Source organism: Aedes aegypti, unplaced genomic scaffold (genome assembly GCF_002204515.2).
Source record: "Aedes aegypti strain LVP_AGWG unplaced genomic scaffold, AaegL5.0 Primary Assembly AGWG_AaegL5_hic_scaff_481_PBJ_arrow, whole genome shotgun sequence".
In the NCBI taxonomy this organism is placed as follows: domain Eukaryota; kingdom Metazoa; phylum Arthropoda; class Insecta; order Diptera; family Culicidae; genus Aedes; species Aedes aegypti.
The window spans coordinates 12,805-33,386 of NW_018736153.1; the positions used below are offsets into that span (position 1 = coordinate 12,805).

Below are 20,582 nucleotides of genomic sequence, written 5' to 3' on the forward strand. Positions count from 1 at the left end.
TTAATGCGCGGAGAGTATCCATGACATTTGATTACAATTTCGTGACATACAAACACCATTCCATTTTATTTTATTTTAAGTTCCGGATCCTAACCGGATTAGGGGGAACTTGGGGGTTTTCTTATCACTGCGTAAACACGACTTGTTTGTTTGAGGTGCAAAAACTGAAGAGAGCCTCTTCTTAGTGCTTGTTTATTGGAAATCGAGAGGGATTCGCGATAAGGGCCTATCTGACAAATCAATAACAATGAGAAAATAACCAATGAAATTTTCATGTGCACTTTTTAATCCCAATTGGAGAAAATATACTCCAACTTTAACTATTTCACTTTAATACACATTTCATAAACCTAGTTCCAAAATCCCCATCAATACCACACACATCTCCTTCAATTTTCCTAGCTATTTCGTAATAAAAAAATATTATAAAGTTTCGCCTTAAACGCACTCAAGAATGCCAGTATCGCCCAATGTTATGAGCCTGTAATCGATATTATTTTCAGTGTCGCCTATTACTTTTGCGCCGTGTTTTCATTCTGGTTTCAATTAAGCCCGCCATGTACGCCTTGTTTATGTTTTATTTGCAGTGTCGCCGTTTACTCTCGCCGTGTTTTGATTTCGATTTCAGATGCGCCCATCACTTTGATAAACAAAAACACAGGCGTAATCAATGAAGTGTGTGGTTTGGCATGAGGTGAAGTTTCGTCTTCTACAAATTTGCGTTTTTTGAATAGTTAAATTATCGAAAGGGGAAAAGTTCAAGTGCAGTGAATAGACAATCAAGCTGCAATTTCACCGCTATAGTTTCCTAAATTGTGTACATTTTGTCAGTTTCGCCTAATTCGCGAATCTTTCTAGAAATATAAGTGCGACAGCAGTGTTGCCAGTTCCCGCTGACTATTTTATGGAATGCTAAATACACTCCCAAATTTTTATACACAAATATATCATTTCGATATACATCAGCTCTTCCTTCTTATAAAAGATTGAACAGTAATTCAACAACAATAGTAAACTTTAATATTATTCGAATTTACTTTTTACTTTAGACTTTCCTGGTTAATAACACAGGGTTTGACGGTGCCAAAGTAGAAGGTGCACCATAATAATATTCGTCTGTGAAACATATCACCTTCCCAATACTTTGGCACACCTCTAACAGTTCATGATTTTCATGAAACGGCTGCATTCAGGCAGAGGATCTGTTAATATGTTTCGGCATATTATCAGGTCCTCTTCGAACGGATGGACCGCCAGGGCTCAGTAGTTACTTATAAACCAGTGCTGGTTGTTGATGTTTCAGTTCGTTTACACGAGCTGTAGCATCCTTTGTTCTAATGAGTAATGGTGATTAAGTTTCAAAGCTACCCGAGGAGGAAAGAATAACTCGCAATAACTTATGCATACCATATTTTTGTATCATACCATAATTAGGTATTTTTCAGTTGTGAATCCCTAATTTTGGTATTATAATGGTATTTGCAAAAAAATGTTAAAACAATTTAAAATACCGTAAAATGGGGTGTTAAGGACTCGTGGGGTTTTAAGGGATTGAACTTCTCCATCAAGTTTGACAAGTCACAAAAACGTCGAAAGTCGTTATATCAGTCATCTGAAATGCTTGATTTGTTCGGAAGAATGTGAGCTGCATTATGTGATAGGGGATGTCTATTGAAATAAAGTATTGTAAAGTCTAGACATTGAAAACGATTCAAAACATTTTTGTTTGAATTTTATAGGCAAAATACATTTAATTACAAAACTATGAAACAATATTAAGAAAAATATGTGACTAACTTAGAACATAAGTATATTTAACTGAGATCACAAAACAGACAAAAACTTTTGAAAATTTTATATAGATTTCGATTTTTAATTTTTCTTATGGAAAAAGTCGCCTTTTCAAAATAAGTGGGGTGTTAGAGGATTATCTTTTTTACTTATTCCAAGTGACAAAACTCATTTGATTTATGCCGTAATCAATTCCAATATACTTCTGGCTTGTTCCGTGAAGTAAAACAGCATTGTAAAAGTTAAGGGGTCTATTTTGTTTGTTACTGAATATAATCAAAATGTCTAATCTCGAAAAACGGTAAAACTGGTATTTTTCCAAAACTTGTTTGATCACACTGCTAAAATGTTTGGAATGTTTGAATGATTCTTTCATATGGAAATGGTTTAGAAGCCATTGATTTTTTAGTGGTAATCCTATGAAGTGGTAAACAATATTAATGTTTTGTCATTACACAGAGTCTATAAATAAACAGGCGTTGCAGAATTCGCTCTCATTTGAGAATGAAGCACGATCAAAGCAAGCAAAGAAAAACATCCCATCTGTTGCTGTCCACGATCGTCATTGTATCGCAAGGTGTAACAAGTCTGATAAATGGAAGCAGCGAGCGAGAGCTCCAACGAGAGAGCGATGATAAAATCCATTTTTCTCGCTTGTTTACCGTTGGGGATAGGCGTTTTTCTTTACTGGCACGATAAACAATCCACGAACTTCCAATAACAACAGTGTCCCCCAGGCTTGGAGCATGTTTAGAGAGGTTTTATCATGCACTACTATCCCCCCAATCTGATCAAACTTGTAGCAGTATACGATAAACAGTCTTTCATAATGATGCTGCACATTATGCACGTTATGATAGTTACAGAGAGCGATACGTGAGAGATTCTCTCAATTTTCTCAGGATTCAATCCCTGTAAATAAAGAGTTGCGCAAAGAGTGAAACCAAATCTTCTTTTCGAACTGTCAAACCGTCTACCTATCGAACAGACCAGCAAAACAAATAGGGGCTATTTTCGAAGACAAAGGATAACAATCATTCAAAGAAGTCTCTTCGCGCAACTCTCTGTATATAGACTCTGTCATATCTGAGCTCTTTTTGAGAAACTTCGCGGCCTCTTCGGGCACTAAACGCATTGTGTTATAGAGTGAGAATTAGATTTCCGCTCCATACTGGAACATTTCTTCTTATTCAGTATTTTTCGACCACACAGAAAGAAAAATCCATGTAAATTTCAGCGTAAAATCGTGCACATAAAGGTAATGCCAGATTTGTCGCAAATTTACATGACACATAATAACACAGAAAATTACATCAACATCATGTAAATTTATGCCAATTGCACTATGGTCCAGGAATCAGTTTTACGCGGAAAGATGCATTCTGAGCTTTAGTATGAAACATTAGACAAAAACGGTCTTCTACAAAGTTGTTTGTATTAGTTGAGGCCTTTGTTTGATGTTATTGAAAATTAGGGTGGACCACATTTTCATAGAAATGATTAAACTAACTTTCTTATTTGTAGAAATTATATTATACATGCTTCAGCAAAGTTCTAGACCATTCAATTTCAAGCAACTTTGCCAAAAAAAGTTTTTTTGTATCTCTTGAATTGAACGATTTAGAGCTTTTTTCCTACGGTGACATAGGGTGGTCCGAACAAAACTGGTTTTCTGGCTCTAGAGTTTTTAATTCAAGTTTCTCATCAAAGTAGTCTATGAAACACTTTTAGAGCTTTAAAAAATGCGTAATTTGGTGAGTGAAGAAACTCGCTATCTCCTTCCGTTTAGGAGTTATTATTGTTTTTCTTCCAAAAACATGCCTACTTTGATTGTGGATTTCTCTGATTGGGGCAAACATTAAACATATCTTTTGACGGCGTTCAAAAGACAAAATAAAATTGTATGTTATATCAAAAAATTACAGATGTGTTATTTTTGTAACTCTAATAAAACATCTTGAAAGTCAAACATTTTTAATCACAAAAACTTTAATAACTTTTGAACTAAAATAGATATTAACAATCTTTTTGCATGAAAATTTGCGTTTTGTTAAGTTCTAAAAGTCGTTTATAGACGACTTTGACGAGAAAATAATATTAAAAAAACTAGAGTTAAGAAACTTATTTTTGTTGGACCACCCTGCGATGATTAGGAAAAAATGCTCTAGATTGGTCAAATTTTGAGCTACAGAAAAACTTTTTTTGGCAAAGTTGATCAAAATTTAAGTTCTACCGCTTTGCCTAAGAGCATATACCAGTATTTTTGCAAATAAAAAAGTTGATTATATGATATGTGTAATATTGTGGACCACCCTAGTTTCAAATGACACAGTATGAAAGCTTACATTTTTAGAAACAATTTTGTAGAAGATCATTTTTGTCTAAAATTTCATTTTCATACTCAAAATGTAAAATAATAAAGAAATACATATCATGAAAATCTTCAAAATAGTTTTAGAGCCCTATCTTTGTTATTTCAGATTTCTCGTCAAAGCGGTCTATGAATGACTCTAAGAACTTAACAAAACGCAAATTTTCATGCAAAAATATTGATGATATCTATTTTAGTTCAAAAGTTATTAAAGTTTTTCTGCTTAAAAACCTTTGTTTTTCAAGGCATTTTATAAGAGTTACAAAAATAACACATCTGTAATTTTTTGATATAATATACAATTTTCTTTTGTCTTTTGAACGCCGTCAAAAGATATTTTTTATGTTTGCCCCAATCAGAGATATCCACAATCAAAGTAGGCATGTTTTTGAGAGAAAAACCACAATAACTCCTAAACGAAAGGAGATAGCGAGTTTCTTCACTCACCAAATTACGCATTTTTTAAAGCTCTAAAAGTGTTTCATAGACTACTTTGATGAGAAATTTGAATTGAAAACTCTAGAGCCAGAAAACCAGTTTTGTTCGGACCACCCTATGTCACTGCAGGAAAAAAGCTCTAAATCGGTCAATTCAAGAGATACAAAAAAACTTTTTTTGGCAAAGTTGCTTGAAATTGAATGGTCTACAACTTTGCTGAAGCATGTATAATATAATTTCTACAAATAAGAAAGTTAGTTAGACTATTTCTATGAAAATGTGGTCCACCCTAATTTTCAATAACATCAAACAAAGGGCTTTACTAATACAAACAACTTTGTAGAAGACCATTTTTGTCTAATGTTTCATTCTAAAGCTCAAAATGCATCTTTCCGCGTAAAACTGATTCCTGGACCACTGTGAATTGTCGCGTAATCGGTTAGAGTCCATGCTAGATTACACGATGTATAGCAAAATTTACATAATGTTATTGTAATTTTACACGATGTGACGTGTAAATTTGCGACATTTCTGGCATTCCCTTTAAGTGCATGATTTCACGCTGAAATTTACATGAATTTTTCTTCCTGTGCATGCCACTGGGTGTTGCATTTAAATACTTTGTTTAGTGTAGTGTTTTATTTATAGGACAAATTGGCCATTTCCCCTATTAAAACTAAAAGCTTGTTGAAATCATCCGTCTATTATAGATTATTTATACAGTTGCTCTGCGTACCTTATAGGATTCGTAAACTGCACATATATAAGTTATGATTCTGTTGCATTTAAATATAAACATCATTTCAAGACAATTTTACGATGTATTAATAGTTTCCAAATAGGATTAATAACTACGAAATATTCAGCCGTTAAAATAAAAACGGTTTGAGTTTACAGGAGTTCCAAGCTCGATACTGTTGATGTATTACCTGATTATGGTTGAACATAGCTTATGAAATTGAATGAAAGTATCAAAGTTATTGACCAAAAAGATTATGCTTTGCTGTTGGCAAAATATATCTGTTTGTCTATGCTACTAGTTTAATGATGGTTATTATTTTATGCAATCATTTCTCTGAATATAAAAACTATTGCCTAGTTCTTAACACAATCATGATAAAAGTTTTCATAATGATAGAGAGTGCAGTATAGTTTATCAAAGTGATTTTATTTTTTCTACTGTAACTTTCTTGATTTTTCAATTATTTAAAACTTTTTCATGATAACAGATGGTAAAGGGTAACAAAAATGAATTATTATGAAAGTAGTGTGATGTAATTTTCATAAAAAATTGTAGCTGTGAAAGTGAAGTGATATAATGGAAAGTAGACATATATGATGTGTATTACGAAAGTTAATGAGTGATAATCGGTGATATTAGTGATAGTGTTAAAAAAGTGACAACAGCAAAAGTGTGGTAATTATGTGACAGTGACTGATGAAATGAAATGGGGAATGAGGACCTTTCAATAAAACTATTTCGTTCTTCACTCCAACCACTTTAGTAGCATTTCAAGTCTTATCATAGTTTTATACTAGTCTCGAATACAAGACTGCAAAACTACGGCAAGGGTTGATTGCTGCTAGGGTACACAGTGACCATTTGAGCAACATTGCTTAGGAACGTCTGTGCGATGAATGTAATAGAGGCTTATAAAAGCAAATGTTGGGCAGGAGCTTGGGGCAGATTAAAAGTCCCAGTGCTACCCCTATCGCTACTGAAAAAAAATTACTATGGAAAAGGTGAACCTTTCATGTTCAGTCCTCTAACTCCTCGTCATAATAGTCTATGGAAAAGTGAATAAACTCTTCGCGTGTGAAATCTTTCCAGCTACAACTTTGTCGAAGACCACGTTTTGCTTCGACATAAGAATAATTTGTTATTATTGATAACAAATCATACTGAAATGATCAAATGAATTCCCGCCAAGAGCACCGCGAATAGTCGGTAAGGCATGCTGAATAACAATTTATCCTCTCGTCCAATCAAAATGTGGTCTTCGGCAAAGTTGTAGCTGATAGGATTTCAAATAAGAAGAGTTTGTTTGCTTTTCCATAAAATGTTATGACGAAGAGATAGACACAAAAGGTTGGCGTTTTCCATTTGAATCTCCATAGAAACTTCAAATGGCGTGTGCAAGTCAAATTTCTTTCTGTGATGATGCTATTTACCATTATAAAAATTGTTTAAGCATTGGTGAACCGAAATTTTAAAATATGCATCACTCTAGTGGTCATTATATTGGCGAAGCCTGACTTGCAACATATCAATCTTCATGAATTTGCAAATCAAGTCTAAAGAACGGTTTAAACGGTTTAAATCAGTGGTTCTCAACTTTTTCGGTGCTGCGACCCCCTTTGAAGCTTTATAAACGTCTCGCGGACCCTTAAAGATGAATTTTCTTGAAATCAAATGCAAGAATCCTGCTATGATCCTTTGGAAGAGTTTACTAATAATTGAGCCAGGAATGTAGATTTCTGACTACTAGCATCTTTTCAAAGGTATGACAAGGAACCTACACAAACAATGTTGACAAAATACAAATAATGCAGGGCAAGTAGAATAAACCTCTTGGGAACCTTCATCTTTCGCTTTAGGGGCTGTCCATTTATTACGTAAGATAATTTTTGGGATTTTTCAAACACCTCCTCCCCCACCTCCCTTCTAAGAATTTTTAATATGAAAATAGAAATTAAATTGTATCACGCGTAAGAAATCTCAAACCCAATCCCCCCCATAAACCCATTAATTACGTTAGGGTTTAATTATTAATGGATGATCGCTTAACATAACATTTTTCACCATCAGAAGGTCTGAAACTCTGCAGTAAATCGCATTTATGTCCGGCATTAGAATAGAGAAAAGAAAAACATGGAACAACAACGATTCACTATAAGCTGGTGAATTTTTCTCGGCCGAAACATTGCAATTAAAACGTTTCTTCAACGCATTTCAGCCCAAATATGAGCTCAGTAGCTTTCCGACTTTTCTTGCCGACGTGAAAACTGCAAAGATAATATACATACTTCAACATTCCAAATCCCACTAGCTTCTCAACAAAAGTATTCCCAGGAGTCATACCAAATGCTTAAGTTTAGGCCAGATAAAACTTTTTTTCCTGATTTATGAGATCTTGTCACACCCCTTGGTTTATATTTAAATTTCAGATGTATTTTGTTTTCCTTCTGAAATGTCAGATAGAAACAACCCCAGTGTTAAAAACTTGAGCCCCTGTTACGTTTTTGTCGGCTAAGTGAACGTTAAACTTGATCAAAAGTGACAAGGTTCAAATTTGAACCCATTTTTTTAAATTAAAGCTTAAATATAATATAGCTATTATCTTCGCGAGAAAATTTGCCAAAATAATAAGGAATTTGCAAAATTTGCAACTTACCCGGCTTACATTTATTATGTAATGCTAAAATTGGAAATTTATGACCATCGTCCGTAACGCTTTTTGTATGAAATATTTCAATTTTTTGTATGAGCCATAACGCTTGAGTTTACTCCCCCTCTCCCCCTAGAGAGTTACGTAATTTGTGGACGGCGTCAACTATATTAGGAAAAGATTTCTTATATCAAGAGAAACGACACTTATTTTCAATGGCTTCACGGACCCCCTGAGAGCTCGTCACGGCCCCCTAGGGGTCCGCGGACCACCGGTTGAGAAACCCTGGTTTAAATGGTTTAAACGTATTTGGATGACTTGAACACATGCCGGATTGTTCCGGATACCCGGATTCCTGGGGTAAATGGCCACTAAATTGGTGGTTTCGAAACATATCTGTCGACTGTCGACATATCAAACTTTATAAATTCCCAGATTAAGGCTAAAAAAGTTGGTTGGTTCAAACGGTTTTGGATGACTTGATCACTTACCAAGTCGTTTTGGATACTCTGTTCCTCAGGGAAAGTGGCCATAGTATTAGCGGTTTTGAGATCATTCTTGCGACATAACAAACTTCATGAATTTGCAAATCATTTCTGAAGAAGAATAATTCAAGAGATTTTGGATGACCTAAACCGATGAAAATGGCGAATATATTGGCGGATCTTAAACATAGTAGTCAAACATCATGATTTTACCAACCAAATCTAAAAAAATATTATATTGTGCTATTTGTGTCGTGAATTCTGATTTAAATATTTAGTCCGCAAAACAATTTTCAAATCGCAGATGAATTTCTGCCAAGCCTGCAGCTGGAAGAATCGATATAGCAATTTACCACCTTTGCTAAATCTTGTAAACACTTTAACTTACTCATCAACATTTTTCTTCACCAACTCATACATTTTCTTATTATCCCACATACAGAAAATTTTGGTTTCCATCCCAAACTATAAAATTATTATTTTTTTTCACTTCTCCACATGTGGCTCCATTTGACACATGTCAATTGAGCCTTCATTAAGTGCCTTAACATAGTCTAGAAGATTAAATCTATATATAAGAATGGTCACCTGCTGTAGGTGTATACTCACCACATAATTGTTCACTACTATCAGTGGGACTGTTATGCGTAGAAATTCATCAAAAAACCCGTATTTTTAAGCTTAACAGTCTCACTTTGAATTTCGTAGCAAAATTAACTTTTTCCCGTAATACAAACTCTTGGCTCTAATGAACACGCTTTCTTTATGCGATTACAAAGATTTTATTTAAATTTATCACAAACCAGGTCAACCAATGGTGAACAAGGGCAAGACAAGGGATAAATTTGATAAAATCTTTAAATGCGTTTTCTCTGTTGCATACAGTATGGCCCATAAAAAATGCTAAAATCGTCATATCATGTTTTATGGTAGTTTTCATAATAAAAGTGTTAACGAAACATACATTTTATTCATTATTTGTATTGTTTAATCTATTCAAACTCAGGTTTACGCTTTGAACATGATTTTTATCTGTTACTTTCATCTTACTAGAGAGGAGTTGGAAACATACCTTCAAATTTTATCATGCAGTCATCAAGTTCAATATCTTTGTGATGAAAGCTTCCAAAACATCAACGATGGGGTGAGGACCTTCACAGGCTTTGTCTCCAGCATTCGCCGATATCATATAATAGAATGGATTCATACCTGGATCATTTTAGACATAAACATATTTTCGAAACAAAAACTGCTCATTTTGGAGAGCCGTGGATGAACCTTCGTATAAGTGTGATAAGCGGCTCTGTTTTGCTCAAAACTTATGAGCTAGTATTGATATAAGTTGTCTCTAACCGAAGGAACATTTTTTCCTCAAAAAAGTGTTATACACCTCTGTGTTTATTTTTTATTAAACTTTAACAAAAAATGAAGGCATATCAAACCCATAAGACGCAAATGCCTCAAAAATAAGACCCTGGCAATATATTTTATTGTGACCATGGAAAACACGTTCTCCAAGAACTCCTTCATCCTCTGATACCATACAAACTAATATTTTCAACAATAAAGTGTGATTTTCGAAGGTGGAAAGTTTATTACCACAATCAGACGCTGATATAGCTTTGAGCGTACAAAACCTTTAAACTTTTTTTTATTTATTACATTATTTTGGAAAGTAAGAAAATTATGGCAAAAATTACCCTAGATAGTGAAGTTATGCACGAATATACTACATTAATGAGACATTACATTCACTCACAAAAACAACGAAAATAACGCTTGTGGATGCTAAATTCACGTTCAAACAATTTTCGTGTTTTTTATGGGCCATACTGTATTTTGGAACATGGGACAATTATGCGTATAACGGCAGCATAATCAAAAGAAAATCGATGGTAATGATTATATACGAAACATTAGAAAATTAAACCGAATTTCAAAAGAAGGAATAATCATTGTCAAAAATATGAATGACGAATAAGTTATAACCCCTCTACCTGCAGCTTCATAATTTACCGCAATAAAACCTTGATTACTTTTTTATTTCTCAATATTTTTGCATCATTATTTTACAAGTTCTTAAAAAAACTCTTCTTGTTTTAGAATCTGTTTATTAGCCATGATTTGTATGATTTTTTCAGAGTAGGTCATTATCATCTAGCTTTGTATAGCCCACATTTTATTTCTTTGATTAATTGACGTAAAACAAAATGGCCGCCAAAGACAAATTATATGAAGACGACGGATATTGACATAGATTCTTAAACTAGGAGAGTTTTTTAAGAACTTGTGGAAAAATGATGCAAAAATATCGAGAAAAAGTAACTTGAAAATACCTTCTCAATTTTGTTTTTTCATTCTTATGAGCATGATAATTTTTTTCTCAGAATGCATATCCTCAATTGTTTACATAATAATAAATAAACACTTTTTAATATGGCTCCCACTAATCTGCACATCGTTCGAATTGAAAATGGTTTTAACGTCATTCTACTCATGGAACCGAATTGGTAAAGCAGGCCTGCCCAACTTTTTCAAACCGCGGGCATAAACGCAGAAACAATTTTGTGTGGCGGGCCACCTTTTTATATGCATAAATATTCGCATGACAAATGACAAAAAGTCAGTAAATGAATCTCAGAAGTCTGACAAAAGTCAGGGAATGTAACAAATTTATTTGAGAGAAATCGAAACACAGATAATTACTGCAAAGCTTCCTGCTGTGTAAGCTCAACATTCCCATTATTACGGTACTACGATTCATTTTAGGTTTCTTATTCAGGAGTGTATAACAGGACAAGGACATTTAGATTTAAGGAAAATTGTCGTTCTCGTTTGATTTTGCATGGAATTTTATGGAACAAATAGCGTAATTTAGGTAAATTTCAGAAAGTATATAGGGAAAGCGTACCAGTTATGGTAATAATGATTCCCTATTTGGCAATATGTGAAATTTCGAAAACATTCATACTTTAAATAGCTTTGAATGTTTTAACATCAAGATATATCTGATTTCTTACTAGAGATGGGTGACTCACTCACGAATCGTTCATAAGAGTCGACTCTCTAAAATGAGTGAACGAATCACGATTCTTTTCAAAAGAGTCACGATTCACTAGCACTTCATTTTTTAAATAGAAGAAAATTTTGCTTAAAAAAATTACCAGGAATCTTGCTTTTGAGTTGGATTCATCTTAGTTAAGTACCCCGGACATGTATGAATTGTTGATGTAGCTTTATGAAGAATGATCTCATTTTAAAATGATTACACATTTTGTTTCATATGCGATATCCTTGATTTTGATAAGATTTTGCTAAATGAGTCACTGAATCGACCAAAAGAGTCGATTCACTTTTGTGAGTGAATCACCTACGATTCACTCCCACAATTAGTCCATTTTGCCCATCTCTATTTCTTACTACTAAAACATACAAAACAGTTCAACATTTGGAAACATTCAAATTATCATGTATGGCAATATAGGGAACGGGTACACCTACCATATCACTTGATTATTTCAGTAGTTAATCCTTGACACACTAGTTCAGTAATAGGCTTACCGCAATGTTAGAAATGATAACCTTATGCGTGTACTATTAGTTTGTAAATTTGCAGTTTAACGTACCGATATTCCAATCAATTCTATTGTAAGTTACAATTCTATTTGCACTATACTAGTACTATGGCGAAACCCGGTGCATGTACCCTATCGATAATTACCTATATCCCCAATCGCTAAATCTGCAACCATTCCTCCAAACTGCTATGCAACTAAAAATATGTTTGAACGAACGCAGATCCGTTTGAAACGTGAAAAGCTTGCAACAAATCATAACGCCATGCGAAGAATTCACCATTGTCACGCATGTAGGTACAGAACCTATCTCAAATTGCCGAACACGATCCCTAGAGGTCGTTGCAGCTGGCACATCACTCTGTGACTGTATTGTCTACTATAGCAAACGACAGCCATCGGATCCGCACCCAGGAGGAACAATTGTACGTGATAGCAAGTCTGGTTAATTTCCGTTCCACATGTCAGACCACCCGCACCGATGCCTTCGAAAATTATCCTAAAACAATTATTCTCAGGTCGGGAGCTGCATTGCCCTGATAAAAAATATTCTAAAAATACAATAGGTATTATTGTAACAATGTCATACTTTCCAGCAGATCTACCATAGAACTAAATGTATTTTCTGCGTTTTGTACCTTTGAATCAATTGTAAATAATATTTTACATTTTTGAATTTATTTTAGTATCATTCCAAACATTACATTCATGTCTTATATCTAGGTGTTCTGTGTTTAGCAACACTATCATCCTAATTTGATATAACAAAATTAAGCTTTTATTTACATTTTGTTAACAACATTTCATTTACCATAGCAGTTACGATTTTTTACAGGTGAATTGATTTCATCTGCTCATTAGAGAAAAAAAAAACGCTTTCAATTTACTTCACCTAACTTAACCTAACTTAACCTAAATATATAACGCATTAATCGTGGCAATAGAAGATTGTAACGATTTTTTTCTAAAATTATTAATTATACCATAGGTTGTATGGTGTTTCTATAAGTTCAACTGTTGAATTAATTGTACATTTTCTACTGGGGTGATCCCGGTTTGGGGAGGCTCGTCTCGTCGTTTGTTGACCGGGGCGCTTACGATTCCTGCACCGTTGAATAATACATTCCCACTCATCGTCGGTTGTCAATGGGGTTGTTTCGAGCCGAGATTATGCTGGCTTATGCCGTTCGTTGCAGAGTAATTATTCATAAACGTCGGAATCATGTCTGCACGCGGTGGAGTGTGTAGTAACATTCGTCATTTATCTCTCGATTGCAGTATTGTGTCTTTATGCTTTGGGGCGCACGATGTAGTCACTACGTTAACACCGGGTTCGATAAGGACGATAAAGCCATGTAGATTGAAGTGAAAATCGAACCCACACTTTAGTGCATGATAGTTATTCCATACTTTATCTCATGATAAAAGGGTACTTCGTCGAGGTATTCATTAAAAAAAATGCAATATTCAGAAATCCCAGTCGAGAATTCCTTCAGGTATTTCTTCACGAACACTTTAAAAAAATCCTTGTAATGTGTGCAGGACATTTTTAAAAAATTCTTCATTATTTTTTCTAGGAGTTTCTCCGAAGATTCCTCCAAAAAAATCATTAGGGATTTGATTATTGTTGACTTAACGAATCTTCTGAAGGATTCCTCGAGCAATTGTATCTGAAAATCCTCCGGGAATTCCATCAAGAATTTCAATTGGTTTATGTCCGGGAACTTTCACAAGAAATTATCTTCAAGGAATTCTCCAAGATTGGTTTGGATTGTTCAAGTGTTTTTTTTTTTCGCAGATATATACTTCCCCTAATCGCATAAATATCCCATGTAGGAAATTCCATAGAATATGGGACAATTATCTAAATAAATATGGGCAGTATACTACCTGCCAACAAATTTCCCAGAGTTCTCTTCCAAAACTTTTCCATACAATCTTCTAGCAGTTCGTTAAAAAAATCCTAAACATTTTTCCAAGAATTGAGTAGGATTTTTTCGAAACCCCGGATAAAAGTCCTGAAATTTCCTTAGATTTTTCCGGAGTTTTCGCAAGAATTTCTCCAAGGGTTAATATGAAAATTTTAAGAAGTCTTCTAGGGATAACTCCAATTGTTCCTCTAGGAATTCTTCCAAATGTGTCTTAAATAAATCAATGCAGAATTTATTTTGGAATTCTTCTAGGAATCACTCCAGCAACTCTGATAAAAAAGAAATCCAGGAATTTCTCAAGGGTTTCTTCCAAAGATTTCTTTAGAAATACTTTCACAGACCTCTTTGGAAATCTCCTGGAATATTTGTATCAGCGTTGACATCAATGTTTGATTCATTTTAAGGATTTTATAGGGAAAGAAATCTTCAAAGGGTTACTTTAGAAATTCTAGGAAGTTCGAAAAACCATTTTGATTCCTCAAAGAAACCTGGAAAATATTTGGCAAGAGATTTGTGTCGAATTCCAGTTATTTTATTGCAATATTTTTTTTTGGTATTTCCTTCCTCCTAAAATTTAACTCGTTTTTTTTTCAAGTATGCCTGTAAGAGCTTCTTTAGGTTTTTTATTTTCAGCTTACGCCACATCCGCCAGAAATCCTTGAGTAGTATCAAGTATTGATCACAATAGTTTCCCAGAGATTTCTTCTGAAAAATTCTGAAACTATTCGAGAATGTTTCGAGAAATCTCTCTGGAGTTTCTGAAACAATCCCTCTGGGATTCTTCCGAAAATTCATCGGAGAGTTTTCCTGATTTCTTTTTAACATCTTACTTCAGGGATCCCTTAGGAAATTTTTCAGAAAGCCCTCTGGGGTTCTTGAAGAAATTCCTCATGTATTCTCCCGTATATCCCTCTGAGATTTTTGGGATGTTTTCTGGGACTCTTCTAAGATTTTGCTGTGGAATATTTACGGGAATTCGTTTTGGGATTCTGCCGGATATCTCTTCCGAATTCTTCCAAAAATCCTTTTGGGCTTATTTCGACAATCTTACAGCAATTCTTCCGGATATTTTCGAGAATTCTTTTCGAATGATTTCTGGAAGATTCACAGCTAGTTTTACCGGAAAAATTTCGGATTTTCGAAAGAATCCAAGAGGCGTTTCCAGAAAAATTTTGGAGAAGTCAGATAATCTCAAAATAATTTCTGAAAGAGTCCCAGGAGATGAATCCTTAAATGATATCCGGAAAAATACAAGAACTGTTACCCGAGGTTTCTCTAGAAGAATCCCAGTAATATTTCAGAAAGAACCTCGGAGAAATTTCCGTGAAAAACTTTGATGTATTTCTTGAAGAATTCCAGGAGGATTTCCGGAACGATTCCCGATGAATTTCCGGGAGAATCCTAATGAGATTTGTGGAAGTATCTCAACGAGATTTCCGGAAGAATTTCGAAAGGGCCACAAAGCGATGTCCGGAAGCACCTCAGAAGGGTTTCCAGCAGCAACCATGTAGTAGATCCAGAAGAATCTCAGGAGGATTTTCGAAAGAATCATCGAAAAATAACCTGGAGGATTGTAGCAAGATTTCTGGGACGCACATCCTACAGAGATTACCGGACAAATCCCAGAGGGTTGTCCGTAAGAATCCTTTAAAAACATTCCGAACAATTTCAACATAATTCCAGAACTTCTCTACCGGAGACGAACCAACTAACGGCTGAAAGTCTCGATAATAAAGATAATAAAAATAATAAATAGAGAATAATCCGAGAAGAATTCGTAAGAATTGCAGAAGCATTTCCTGAAAAATCTCCGAAGGTTTTGTGGAAGCTTCCCACAAGGATTTCTCGAAAAATACCGGAACAATTTTCGGAAGATTCCTCGAAAGACACCTTGAAGAATTCCAACAGGATTTTCGCAAAAATTCCAGAGGAAAAATCCTAGAAGGATATCCAGCCAAAGGACTCTCAAAACTAATTCTGGAAGATTTTCGTGAGTATCCCAGAAGGATTGCTTGAAGAATTCTCGAGAAATATCGGGAAGTATTCCAAAAGAATTTCATAAAGGATCTTAGAAGCATTTTCGGAAGAACCCTAGAGACATTTTCGTAAGAACCTCAGGGATATTTCCGGAAAAATATTAGAAACATTTTCCAAAGAATCGTAGTTATTCGGAGAAAGGATTTTACATCAACAATTTCTGAAAGAAGAATAATAAAGGGTTTTTTCCTGGGAGGGAGACACCGATACTACACACGAAATATGACACAAAGTTATTTCGAACTGCAAGAAAACTCCAGCTTGTCAACAACAATCAAGGCAGACTTGATCAAAATCGCTAGTTTTCTTTTGTTGTGTTCCTTCGATCGTTCTGGACAAACATGGAAAAAGGGCCAAAGTTTTCTATGCATTTAAGGTGACACAGTTTGGAATCAACTTCTAAGATTGCACTGAAACTTCAAAGGCACAAATCTCGCGAAGAAAGCATCCAACAACAGTGAACTTTTTATTTTGGCTTTATGCACAAGCAGAAAGCTTAAAATAAGAAGATCAGAAACGTTTGCAAACTATTTCTCCAGTTTTGTGCCTTTGAAAACGTGAGTAGGGGCACAAGTCGGCCATTGGGACGGCCATCTTTGGATTCCGAGATGTTTCACCTTAATTTTCGTTTTTAGCATAGCATAGCATAGCATAGACTGACTGTACATGTCAATGGTTGCTACTCCGTGATTGATCGGAACTGGTAAGAATTGCACTACGATCCAAATGAATAAGGGATGGGAGTTTCCGCTTACTCTCGAAGTGCAATTTTAGCAGATCTAATATTATTGATCAATAACAGCGCCGGCCAAGTCCTTACAGTCAGTTGGGATGGGGAAGGAATGTTAGGGTGTAATGATTGTTGCTTCTAGAGACCGAGAATACCTCTGCATCTCCACAATCACCACGGGAAGGGTGTTTATTAGTGAGGGAGGAAAAGATCTGGGAGTTACCTCTGGTCGGTGATGCGATCCATGGACAAGGGGGAAATATACGACTTATATTTAAAGCTAGTTGTGTATTTTTGTCTCGAGAAGTTTTTGGTAGAAGCTTTAAAAAATAGGTCAACATCTATAATGTCGAACAATTCAAAAGACGTTTTTATTAATGTCGAAAACTGAAAATTACATGTATATATTTTAAATTATATGAAACAGGAATAATGCCGACACTTGTAGTGACGAACCATACATAGTTTGTTTGAAAATGACATATGAGTATTACTGTGCATTTTGTCTCGATATGGTAGAAGTTTTAAAAAATACGTCAACATTTACAATGTCGAACAATTCAAAAGATAATTTTTAATAATGTCAAAAAGAGAAAAATATATGTATATTGAAATTGTATAAGAAAATAGCATAATGCCGACACTTATAGTGACGAACCATACAAAGTTTGTTTTAATATTACATAAAAGTTACGCTTTCAAGAAAAAATGTGTTATCATAAGCATGAAACGAACTCACCAGTTGGTAATCCATTCTCGACTGAACACAAAACTGACATTGACAGCAAAACTTCTTGGCGTTCCGAAAACAAACCGTCTTGCTTGGGCCTTCCCAAATACCTACCCAGCAAGACGCTCCAAAACAGGGAAAAAAAAACTCCGGCGACGAAAACACGCGCGAAACCGTGAGCAAAATCTATCGGACGACGCAAAACCGAACTGTCCTGCTTGGGCATCACGAAGCACTACCCAGCAAGACGCTCCCAAACAGGAAAAAAAAATTCTCCGGCGACGAAAACGCGCGAAATTGTGAGCAAAATCTAACGGACGACGCAAAACCGAACTGTCCTGCTTGGGCCTCACGAAGCACTACCCAGCAAGACGCTCCAAAACAGGGAAAAAAATATATTCTCCGGCGACGAAAACGCGCGAAATCGTGAGCAAAATATATCGGACGACGCAAAACCGAACTGTCCTGCTTGGGCTTCACGAAGCACTCTGTTTCACCTTAATTTTCGTTTTTATTGAAAAAGTAAAATGATGCGTATTTGAGTATTTTATATTCAATCAGAATAAAAGTTGCTATTGTGACTTTACCTTACTTACCAGTCAGGCTAAAGCCTGGGTGGCCTCTGCTGTACGTAGGAGACGTCTCCATTCGACTCGGTCCATGGCTGCCCGTCGCCAGCCACGCATTCTGCGAAGGGTCCGCAGATCGTCCTCAACTTGATCGACCCATCTTGCTCGCTGCGCACTACGTCGTATTGTGCCGGTCGGATTGTTTTTGAGAACCATTTTCACCGGCTTGGTATCCGACATTCTGGTGACATGTCCGGCCCACCGCAGCCTCCCAATTTTTGCGAGGTGGACAATGGTTGGTTCTCTCAGCAGCTGGTGCAATTCATGGTTCATCCGCCTTCTCCACGTTCCGTCTTCCATCTGCACTCCGCCGTAGATGGTCCGCAACACCTTCCGTTCGAAAACACCAAGGGCGCGTTGATCCTCTGCACATAGGGTCCATGTTTCGTGCCCATAGAGGAGTACCGGTCTAATCAGCGTCTTGTAGATGGTCAACTTCGTGCGATGGCGAACTTTGCTCGATCGGAGCGTTCTGTGGAGTCCAAAGTAGGTACGATTTCCAGCAACGATGCGTCTCTGGATTTCTCTGCTGGTGTCGTTGTCGGCGGTCACCAGTGAGCCCAAGTACACGAATTCTTCGACAACTTCGATTTCATCACCGTCAATATGAACTCGAGGTGGGGGGCGTGCCGTGTCTTCTCTTGAGCCCCTCGCTATCATGTACTTCGTCTTTGACACATTGATGTTCAGTCCGATTCGCCTAGCTTCAGCCCTTAGTCGGATGTACGTGTCCGTCATCGTCTCAAAGTTGCGTGCAACAATATCAATGTCGTCGGCGAAACCAAGTAACTGAACGGACTTTCTGAAAATCGTGTCACTCGTGTCTATCCCCGCTCTTCTTATCACACCCTCTAAAGCAATGTTGAACAGCAAACACGGAAGGCCATCACCTTGCCGTAACCCTCTGCGAGATTCGAAGGGACTCGAGAGTGTCCCTGATACTCGGACTACGCACATCACTCGCTCCATCGTCGCCTTGATCAATCTTATCAGTTTGTCCGGGAAACCGTATTCGTGCATAATCTGCCATAGCTGTTCTCGATCGATTGTATCATAGGCCGATTTAAAATCGATGAATAAATGATGTGTGGGTACATTGTATTCGCGGCATTTATTTTTTTTTTATTTTTTTTATTTATTTCATAATTCATCGAACAAAAATGTCTACATGAATATTCTTAATTTTAACATTAAACATCATAAATTTCTAGAATATAAACGTTTACGGAAGACATCAATACTCATATTAAAATCAAACAGGTCATACACACAGTTAAAAACTTCGCACATTCTTCGAATTGGCTCATGCTGAGCGCAGTCAGTTCGTTGGAAATCCAGCCTAAGAAAATTTCGAGTACGTAGGGGTCTGGGTACTACATTCAAATTGATTCTGGATAGAATAAAAGGAGCATCAATGTTCGCGGTAATGATTTTTCCAGCGAAAACGGCTATCATCATCTTTCTCCGTTTTTCAAGTGTGTCCAGTTCCAACAAGCGGCATCGGTTCTCATATGGAGGAAGCTCATCAGGGTTGCTCCATGGAAGAAACCGCAATGCGTACCGGATAAATTTAGCCTGTATTGACTGGATTCGCTTTATCCAGACGTCGTGGTACGGACTCCACACAGTTGAAGCGGTTTCAAGTGTTGAACGTACCAAAGAACAGTAGAGAGCCTTTAAACAATGTGGATCGGTGAACTCCTTAGACAGACGAAAGATAAATCCTAAGCTCCTGTTGGCTTTAGCAATAATGTACGAGTAGTGTTCTCTGAATGTAAGCTGACTATCAAGAATCACCCCGAGGTCTCTAAAGCTTGCAACTCTTTCAATCGCATTTCCTCTGATTGTGTAAGGCCATATCAAAAGATTCCTACATCGTGAGAATGATATCACAGCACATTTTCCAACGCTTATGCACATAAAGTTGGCCTCGCACCACTGGGAAAACAAATCTAAGAGTCTCTGTAGTTGCCTACAGTCTGCAACACCTGGCGGATGGCGAATATCTGGTCCGTTGTTGCTCGTTCGCCCATAAATCCTGCCTGATATTGTCCAACGAATTCTCTAGCAATTGGTGATAGACGGCGGCATAGAATTTGGGAGAGTACCTTGTAGGTGGCGCTCAAAATTGTGATCGCACGATAATTGGCGCAATCCAACTTGTCGCCCTTTTTGTAGATGGGACACACGACACCTTCCATCCACTCCTCCGGCAATACTTCCTCCTCCCAAATCTTGGAAATAACCCAGTGCAGCGCTCTTGCCAGTGCATCACCACCGTATTCTAGCAACTCGCTCGGAAGTTGGTCCACTCCAGCGGCTTTGTTGTTTTTCAACCGTCTAATCTCCGTTTCTACCTCTTGGAGATCTGGAGGCGGAAGTCTTTCGTCGTCCGCGCGTGCTCCCAAAGTTATTTCCGTGCCACCTCCGCTACTGGCCACATCACCATTAAGGTGCTCGTCGTAGTGCTGCCGCC

General features: G+C 36.5%; 1 protein-coding gene across 1 annotated transcript in view; it reads left to right on the forward strand.

Annotated features, from left to right (window-relative positions):
• The window catches only part of LOC110681154 (coiled-coil domain-containing protein 174-like), a 34,892-nt gene that overhangs the window by 2,367 nt on the left and 11,943 nt on the right, over window positions 1-20,582 (forward strand). The window lies entirely within an intron of this gene.